This window comes from Hippopotamus amphibius, chromosome 2, assembly GCF_030028045.1.
Source record: "Hippopotamus amphibius kiboko isolate mHipAmp2 chromosome 2, mHipAmp2.hap2, whole genome shotgun sequence".
In the NCBI taxonomy this organism is placed as follows: Eukaryota; Metazoa; Chordata; class Mammalia; order Artiodactyla; family Hippopotamidae; genus Hippopotamus; species Hippopotamus amphibius.
The window spans coordinates 131,412,744-131,422,319 of NC_080187.1; the positions used below are offsets into that span (position 1 = coordinate 131,412,744).

Here is a 9,576-nt window from a genome sequence, read left to right on the forward strand (position 1 = left end):
CTCTCTGACATAGGACCTTGGCCCAGCAGAAGAGAATGACATCACTTATGAGGGTGAGTCAAAACTTATCTGCACTCTGGCTGTAAAATTTATTTTCATTAACTTTTAGAAAAGACAAATACATCATTTTTTGACATAATCTCCTTGCTTTTCAATACACTTTGTCCACCTGTCAACAAGCTTTCGTATTCCCTCATTAAAAAATGTTCTAGGCTGAGTTGCAAGCTACGAATGCACCGCTGTCTTCACATTTTCATCAGAAGTGAACCTTCATCCTCGTAGGGCTGCTTTCAGGGAACCAAACACGTGAAAGTCTGATGGAGCAAGATCAGGACCATAGGGAGCATGCTTTTAACACCTCAAAACAAAGTAATCCATGATAGACTTAGGCTTTGAAAAGTCTGCAAGTTGGCTGTCCCAAGTCACTTCTCTTTGAGATTGAATAGACTCTGAATCTGCTCTGTCGGAAGCTGAGGCTTTTTTCCAACTCTGTGTAACGTTTCTGAGGGTAGCCTGGTAGGACCGTGCAGGTGGCAGCAGAGGCACCTGGGCTGCCCTGGCCCGGCCCAGGTGCCCGCCTGTCCTGTGTGACCCACAGCAAACCTGCAGACGTACCCGAGAGGTTCTTGGAAATGTGTATTTATACTGTCCTTCTTTTACTGGAAGACAAATGCATATCCCATCGATGTTGTATTTGAAATGGTGAAGGAACTCTTGTACGCAGTTTTCTTTGGCTTCATGAAGCTGATTAAAAGGCTATCTGAACAGGAGAAAAAAAAAAAAAAACAACTCACGGAAGAGCATAAACAAAGAGCGTTTGGATATCTGCAAACAAAATTTGGAGCAATACTCCAAGGTGAAAGTTTCTTAAAGAGAATCATTATTGGTAACGAGACATGGATTCATCACTCTGAGCCTGAGAGTAAACAGCAGAGTATGGAATGAAAACATCCTCAATTGCCAACTAAGAAAAGGTTCAGAAGTCAACCATCAGCTGGAAAATTGATGCTGACAGTTTTCTGGGATTGTCAAGGGCCAGTATTGGAACATTATCAGGAAAAAGGTTCAAAAATCAACAGTACTCTTTACAGTCGGATGCTTATTGAAGAGCTGAAGCCTAAACTGATTAAACGCAGAGGACCGCTATCCAAGGGCATTGTGATCTTGCGTGACAATGCACGTCTGCAGACTTCTGCCCACACTGTTGACACTGCAAAAACTTCTTTTTGAGGTGTTAAAGCATCCTCCCTATAGTCCTGATCTTGCTCCATCAGACTTTCACCTGTTTGGTTCCCTGAAAGTAGCCCTACAAGGACGAAGATTCACTTCTGATGAAAATGTGAAGTCAGCAGTGCATTCATAGCTTGCAACTCAGCCTAGAACATTTTTTAATGAGGGAATATGAAACCTTGTTGACAGATGGACAAAGCGTATTGAAAAGCAAGGATATTATGTTGAAAAATGATGTATTTGTCCTTTCTAAAAGTTAATTAAAATTCTACAGCCAGAGTGCAGATAATTTTTGACTCACCTCATATAATACTTTAAATATTCTATAATGGATTTTACTCTACAAATAATGTGTGCACCAAGAGCAAGGGAAGAGAACTTTGTCTAAAAAGATTAAAATCGATATCAAGATAACATCTGAGCTACAACTTAAAGGATAAATAGTTCAATAGGTATATGAGCAAGGTAGCATTCCAATCCTCGGCAAAAACATGAACAAAGATATAGACATGCTACTTTCAACTAATGGAGAAAGACCATAATTAAGCAGTAACTAAACAAGATATGTACAAATTATACTAAGTGTCTTAAGAGAAATAAGATGTGTGAGAGAGTAACTAATGGACTGCAACATTAACAGGATGGTCTGAGTGAGGAAGTGAGTCTGGGCCAAGTTCCAAAGACTTTAGCCAGGCCAGCCATATGAAAAGCATCTCAAGCAGGTAGTACAGAAAGTGCAAAAGACCCTAAAAAGGAAGTAGAGTTTAAAGAACACTGAGAGGTGCAAGTGGCTGGCATCCAATGAACGAAGGGAAGAACAATGAGAATGAGAAAGATCACTCAGGGCCATTCGGGCCACGGAAAGGAATACAGGCCATTCAAGAGGAATGGGAAGTTACTGGAAGATCTCAAGGAAAAATGACATGACTGAGGCTCTTAAAATGGTCCCTAGAGTGCTGTGTGAATAAAGAACTTGTGAAGAACAGGAAAAGAAACAAGAAGCCCAGTTACGAGGCTACCGCAGTAATTCATGCAAGAGATAATGATGCCTTGAAATAAAGAGGTGGCAGTGAAGGCTAAGAGCAGTGGATTGGCTCAAGATAAATTCTGAAGGTACAACAGAATGTACAGATGGATTGGATTTGAGAGAAAAGAAAAGAATCCCAAATGGTATCTTAGGTTTCCGGCTTGCGTCCTGCCTTTTACCTAGATGGGGATGGCCAGCAGAGACACCAAGGTTTGAGTGTAGGAGGGAGGAAGAAGGTTGGGGGGAGAGGAATAAATAGCTACATCTCAGTCACATGGCTAACTTTATGTTTGAAATCCCAACTACATTTCCAAGTGAATATCAAGCTCAGGAAAATTCTAGACTAGAAAAATAAAAGTGGGAGACAGCAGCATGAAAATAAGACGACTTTTCAGGGTAGAGCAAACAGCTAGCCTTAACTGAGTCATAGAAACTGAAGAGTTGTGGCTTACAATGAACCTGGAAAGATAGGATAGAATCATATTAAGAAGTGAGCCATGACTAATAATGGCAATAGCAGTAGGGTAATGACAGTAACAGTAGGGGAAAAAATTATTGCATTTTAGGTACCAAGCACTGTGCTGTAAGTTTGATAATATACATCTCATTCAATCCTCTCCACAACTGTACAAAGTAGATAATATTATAATCACTACTTTATTATACACTGAGCCCCAAGAAGATTGAGAACTTGCCAAAAAACAAAAAAGTATTAGAGTGGGTATTCTGAAACTTAGGCTGTCAGATTTTAGAAGTCAACCTCTTATCTTTAAAATTACTGCCTCTTCACTGATTTTACATGCCTTCAAAGTTTTTCTTAAAAGATGAATGACATTTAGATCTGAATTTCAGAAATGTAATTCTAGTCTCTATGTAAAAGATGGATTGCTAAGGGTGAGGATAAAAAGTGAGACAAGCAAATACAGTATTAGTCAATGCAGGAGCACCTTTTAATGAGCCAAGAGTTACGAGTTATCTTACCAGGTTAAAAGGAGAGTATCCTTTTGTTCCAAGGGTCACAAATCACACCTCAAACTAATCCAAGTCAACCTCCACATGCATGCTGCTAGCAGCAAAAATAACCTGGTGAAAAGGTCCAGCTCATGCAGTATAAATTTACGACCCACTACCAAAACATTTCCCAAAATATATAACAATATAACACTTTACTGATGACTGAATATAAGTTCATAAATTAAAGTTTATATTTTTGTATAAGGAAAAGAAAATTAGTACCGATTCAAAACAACCATAAAAAGACGTGCCTTAGTTGATAGTTATTAGAAGTCTGATCAGCCAGTGTGTTTTTCACCCATGGTAACAATTCCTCTGGCCTTCAGCATCACCAGCTATTAAACTGATCAGGAAGTAAATCACGTGCTGCCATACACCAGTGTCCAAATACCCGGCGGCCCACCTCGTGAGCCAGCTAGGGTTTCAACTCATATGCTTAGATTTCATCTCGAGTGATTACTAAGATGATCCAATATTAAATAAAATACTAAGTTCAGTAAACACCAATTTGGTAAATACAATAACAATTATTAAAATCAGTAAATAACATCTATATAAATAATATAGTATTTATTAAATATGTGCCAACACATACCCCATGCCATGCATGAGACTTCTTAATTAACAAATGAGCTTATACTCTCAATTATAATAAACTGGATACAAGATCCATTTATCACAGAGTACACAGACAAAGCATATCTAAGTAAAATAATTTAGTTCCATCAAGCAAGTAAAATGAAGAATAAAAAATTATAATTACCTACTAAGAAAAACTATTATTTTTCAGATATACCTATTCTAGGTATGTTATAAAAATATTCTTGTAACTTCAAATTTTAAATATCATATCTTAAAGATAACTTCCACAGATAATTCCTAAAAGACTTGTCTCAATGAAAAGCAGGAAAAATATTTAAATTTGACTGATTTTTTTTTTTTTAGAAAGAGACATCATGGAAGTTAGAATCCAATAACGATTGCAGATCTGCCAACTAAACACTGTATGTATAATCTGACAATGAATTTAAGATGCTGGGATATTTTATCCCAAACAAATATAAGAGCATTCTCCTGTATTTACACATTATATGAAGTCCTTTTGGTAACAAACACTAAAGGTACAGGTATGGGGCAGGGTACCTACACAGTCTTCATAGGAAGGAAGGGATGTGTGGAGGAAAGGATGAAGGGAGATGAGGCAGTATGCATCTTTGTACCTCAAGCCTAAGGCAACGCCCTAGGAACTATCACACCATAATTTCATTTAATTCTAACAATTCTATGGGGCAGGTGGTGTAATTCCTTTCCATTTTACGGAAGATGTCCCATAAACTTTGTCAGTGGTGGATCTGGGATCAGAACCAAGATCTGATGACAAAGTCAAGCAGCTTTATGAGGACTTTCAAATCAGCACAATGCGTTAAAGTGTTCTTTGCAGGAAGTTATCTAAGTAGAAGATAGATTTGATTTTCCATATTTACACTTCTCTTACTACTTCAAACACTGAGAAGACACTCACTTCTCAATTTACTAAGAACGTTCAGAAATTTTCTTTCTAATCTAGAAAAAAAAGCAATGCTGGTCATTTTCAATCCACAAAGCAGTATTTTCATTGCACCATCACTGATAAAAGAAAAGCTCAACTAGACTTTGCAACATTCATATGTACCATGAGTATATCTTCCAAAACAAACAAACAAAAAAATAGATGCATGGTCTGATTACAAGACAGAATATATAAAATTAGAAATGCCCACAGAAAATCTAGGACCGTCATCGTTGTATGTTACACTAAATTCCTCTTGCCAGACTTTATAAAAGCAGCAAAGGGAGGAAAAAAAGGTGGCTTTGCAAAAACCTGACTGATAAGCACGCTACTTCCCAGTAACAGACTGACTCATGGCTCCCCCTCCTAAGTCGGAAAACAAATCTACTCAAAAGATTTTATTAAAACATTTCAAACTTCAAAATCAGGTTCTAATGAACATTTCCATAATTACTTAACCACTCTCAGAATACACTTCAATATTCCTCTCTTGGCAACCAAACAATCAATGAGTGACGACACTGCTATTGCTTGAATATTAACAAAATTAATATTAACCTGCACTGCATAGTTACTGTAAAAGTAATAATGCAATTGCCTTGAAAAATAAAGCATCACCACTCAAAACTCATCTCTAAAAGATTATTTCCAGCCGCGTTTACAAAATAAATCTTTGTCACACATACCCATTAAGGAAACATAAAAACCTTAGCAATATAGAGAGATTATTCTCAAACCCAAATTCAACATGGTGACATTACAATAATTACTTCTGAGCCCCAAAGTGCTATTTTCCTTCTACTGAACACTCCCCACCACTTACTTATTCACTCATCGCCCCAAACGATTTAATGGAGGAAAAGAGAAAGAAAAAAAAAAAAGCTTTTGCTGGGAAGTAATTTAAGGAGTTAAGCATAATTTTATCATCTTTGCTCCAATATGAATAAAACCATAGCTTTATATATAACAATAGTGTGAATTAAATGAAATAACTGTGTTTAGAGAGGTCCCTACTACCTCACATTCTTGACAGCTTTAGTAAATAAGTTTCTATTGGAAGCACTCTTTCAATAGAATTTTCAGACTGTGTCTGCAAAGTATTAAAATCACTGGTTTTAGTTCTTCAAAGTATTTTCATTGTAACACCATTATCACAACTTTTTACTACCATACTGAGAATTAAAAGTGATTCCAGAATCAGTGCATCATCATGCAGACCTACTCTTAATGTTTCACATGACATATAACATGTGTTCATTACATTATATGTTCACTACGTTTGATATCAAGCCCAACTAAAATTGTCATCCACTTTAGTAAAAACACTTGACTTTTTTCCTAAAGCAAAAAGTTGTCATTCACAGGGGAAAAAAAATGAGTAAAGACTGAGCCCTCCAAAAATAAACCAAAAACAAACCCCAAAAAACACCCCAAACCAAAAAAGGTATATACAAAGGCCATAATAACACAACATAGTTATTTTATCCTTATTTCCTAAATTCATACTATGAAAATAAATACCATTTTTGTCTTTGCAGAGAAAATCTTTAAGCTATGTTGTTTACCTTTTCCACAGACTGTACAAGTACTGCCAAGGTAACACAGATTTTTAAAACTGACAACTGGAGTACTTGGCAGTTGCCAAAACAACACAGCTGGATTCTTAAAGGAAAAGTGCTCTTCTGTAATGTACACCTAATTACAGCTTTAGAGAACCTTGTCTCCATATAGTAATAGATACAAGACACAAGGAAAACACACAGTGCTAAAACTTGAAAATTTTTAGACAATATTTGTTTAAAAATACACACACTCTTAACACACCATAGCAGGCCTTTCTAAAAGCACGCTTATTGGAAACACAACCTCACTGTAAAATAAAATGCAGGTTAACACTGTGCTGCTACTCTTCAATCTACACATGGTTACCTACTGTAGCATGACAGGAGACTCGCTTCTTATCTCAGGAATCAGTCATCGGGTCTGAGGACATTTTTATAGTTAGAACACTTTAAAGGGGGAAAACACAAAACAAAACAAAAGACAAAGCAAAACAAAAAAAGCCTTGTTTTTCTAATTCAGAAACGCTCATCTTTTCCAAACTTGTTTGCACCATCTCACCTACTAATAGATCCTCGCTGATCAAAGACTGATGAAAGCGAACTAAAAAAAAAGCAAAGTTTCTATCACACAAAACCTTCCCTGCGAGCCGGGATCTACGTGGATGGACGTCCCGGGGGCAGCGAGCGGCTCCCTCTGCGGCGCCTTCTCCCCCGCGACGTCGCCCCGCAGGCGCGGGTGTCCGCACCCGCAGGTGCCCCCGGCCTGGGCCGCCCCCTGGCCCCAAGGACCGACCCGGCCACCGACATACACACACGCGCGCGCGCGCGCGCACACAAAGTTCCGCTCCGTTAGACCCACCTTCTCCCAAAACACAACTGGGGGAACTTCTCCGAGTCCAAAAGCAGCGCAGAACGCCCCCCGCACCTGGGGGGGGGTCAATCGCTTGGAGGAGACCCGGCCTCGCCCAGCAAGATTCAGAAAACGGCCCTCGGGCGTCCCCCCGCAGAGAGCCTCCAGGCCCCCCAGGGAACTCCTTCAACTTTCAAGGAGGCGACGTCCGCCGCCGCCCCCCGGCCCCGAAGGCGGCGCGCGCTCCGGGAGGCCCCTCGCGCCGAGCCCGCGCGGCCGAGCCCCCCTCCGCCGGCCCGCGACGCCCCTTCAGACCTCGGGCCGGCCCTCGGGGCACCCCGCCCCCGCCCCCGCGGGCGCCTGGCCCCTCGGCGCCTACCCCGACGCGACCCCCGCTCGCCGCCACCGCCCCGCACCCCACCCGCCCCGCCGCCGCAGCCGCCGCCGCGCGCCTCGACCCCCGCCCCCTGCCAGGAGGACGCCGCACCGTCCCGCCGTCCCCGGAGCCGCGCAGTCGCCCCTCCCGGGCCGCACCGCCCCCCTCCTCGGCGCCCCCCCCCCCCGCCAGCCCCCAGGCCGAGACGCCGCCCCCCTCTGGCACCGCGGACGAAACCCCGCCGCCCGCGGCCCTCACCGTGTCTCCGGCGAAGCTGGCGGGCGCACACACGCCGCAGCCGGGGCCCGCCACCAGCACCGCGCGCCGCCCGGAGCCGCCTCCTTCAGCCCGGGACTCGCCGGGACATCCGCGCACGGATCCCCACACCGGGGCTATTTTTAGGAGACAGGCCCCAGCCGGACCGGAACTCGTTCCTGCCGACGCGCATGCGCACGACGTCGACGGTCCTCTGTGTTCCTCCGCCAGGCTCGCCTTGCTTTTCCTTCCCCCTCGCTCGCTCTCTCGCTTCTTCCTTAAGGTTTCTGCTCAGAGCTGCTGTGTCCCCTCGGTGGGTCCCAGAGCACGTGCAGTGGGAAGGACAAGGGTGCGAGCAAAGGGAGTCACGCTCTTTGGGAGCGAGCACTACCCCACAAGGACGTGAGGGGCGGACTATGTTTTTTCGGGTGGGTGAGGAGACTCATCACCCGGCACAGGAAGGAGATGACGGCGGTCTGGCGCCGGGGCTACGGGCTGGAGCTCGCTCTCCCTCTGAAGGACCGTGTTCTCCTGGAAGGGAGACTGGTCACTTGATGAGGGCCCGGGCGCCTCCCAGGGCGGGGCGGCCAGTCGGCGTCGCGCCCTGCAGCCCAGGCCTCCCCCGCCGCCACCTCCCCGACCAGCCGCGGGGGCGGGGGCGGGCCGGGAGCGGTTCCAGTGACGCGGCGCGTGGCGAATCGCCGCGCGTGGGCCGTGCGCTCCAGCCAACCCCAGGCGCCGGGGGCGGGGTCGTGGGGGCGGGTCGTGGGGGCGGGGGCGGGGTCTCAGGGGCGGGGCCGGGGCTCGGGCGCGACTCCGGTGGGCGTCCGGAGTGCGGGGCCCGGTGGCGTCCTTCGGGAGGGCCCAGACACCCCCTGCCGGGCTGCTGGGGCCGCGGCCAGCCCCCCGCCCTCGGGGCACGCTTGGCGCCCGCGATCTTGGCTCGCCGCGCCCGCGCCCACGCCCTAACTGCGGTTCGGACCGCACCTGTGCCCTCTCCTGGGCGGCCACCAGGTCACCCTCACTGAGCAAGCCCGGGGGGGGGGCACGCAGGCCCCGGGCGCGTCGAGGCAGCTCGGACCCCGGCCCCCGTACAGTGGGACTGGAGGAGGCCTGGAAGGCTGGACGGCGGGCGACCCCTCTCGGGCTGTCCAGCCAAACTCGCCACGTCCCAGGAGAGACTCAACCTACTCATCTTTACCGCTAGGAATAGCTAGTTACTAATCGGCACGGCTAGTGTGCCTTGAGCGCTAAATTGTGTGCTGAGATAGTTTGCATATGATAGCTCATCATCCTTACAACATCCCCATAAAGTACATTCAGTTTCTATTCCCATTTTACATAGGAGAAAAGGGAAGCTTGAGCGCTAAAGTGACCTTTGGGGGTTACAGCTTAAGAGGAGGGCACTGAGCAATTGAACTCCTGACCACTCTGCCTACTGCTTTTTCTGAGAGCAGTTCAAAGGACGTGTGCTTGGGGGCTGTTGGTTCTTGTCGAGGGAGGCCATTAGGAGGTGAGCCCTAGGGATCTTTGCGTCGTGAAGGCTGCTCACCTCTGGAGTTTCTATGGCCACGCTGCCTCCCTCTGCACCGAGAGGTACCTATGCAGTGGACACAACACCAAGTACTTATTTTTATTTTAAGAGGAGAAATTCAGCCCCACAGCATTTTAAAACAAAGCGATTGGGGTGGGTGAGCAGATGCACAGAGGCTG

At 45.4% G+C, this 9,576-nt stretch overlaps 1 protein-coding gene across 12 annotated transcripts in view; it reads right to left on the reverse strand.

The window, feature by feature from the left end:
• MEF2A (myocyte enhancer factor 2A) overlaps nt 1-8,002 on the reverse strand; it is a 157,314-nt gene extending 149,312 nt beyond the window's left edge. For 10 of the 12 annotated variants that reach the window (XM_057723592.1, XM_057723590.1, XM_057723586.1 and 7 more), the window contains exon 1: nt 7,867-8,002. The gene's annotated coding sequence lies outside the window, so the exon portion shown is untranslated. Of the gene's footprint in view, nt 1-7,241; nt 7,516-7,866 lie in introns of those variants that run through there. The other 2 variants (XM_057723584.1, XM_057723583.1) reach the window with 2 other exon arrangements.
• Nucleotides 8,003-9,576: the final 1,574 nt, after the last annotated feature.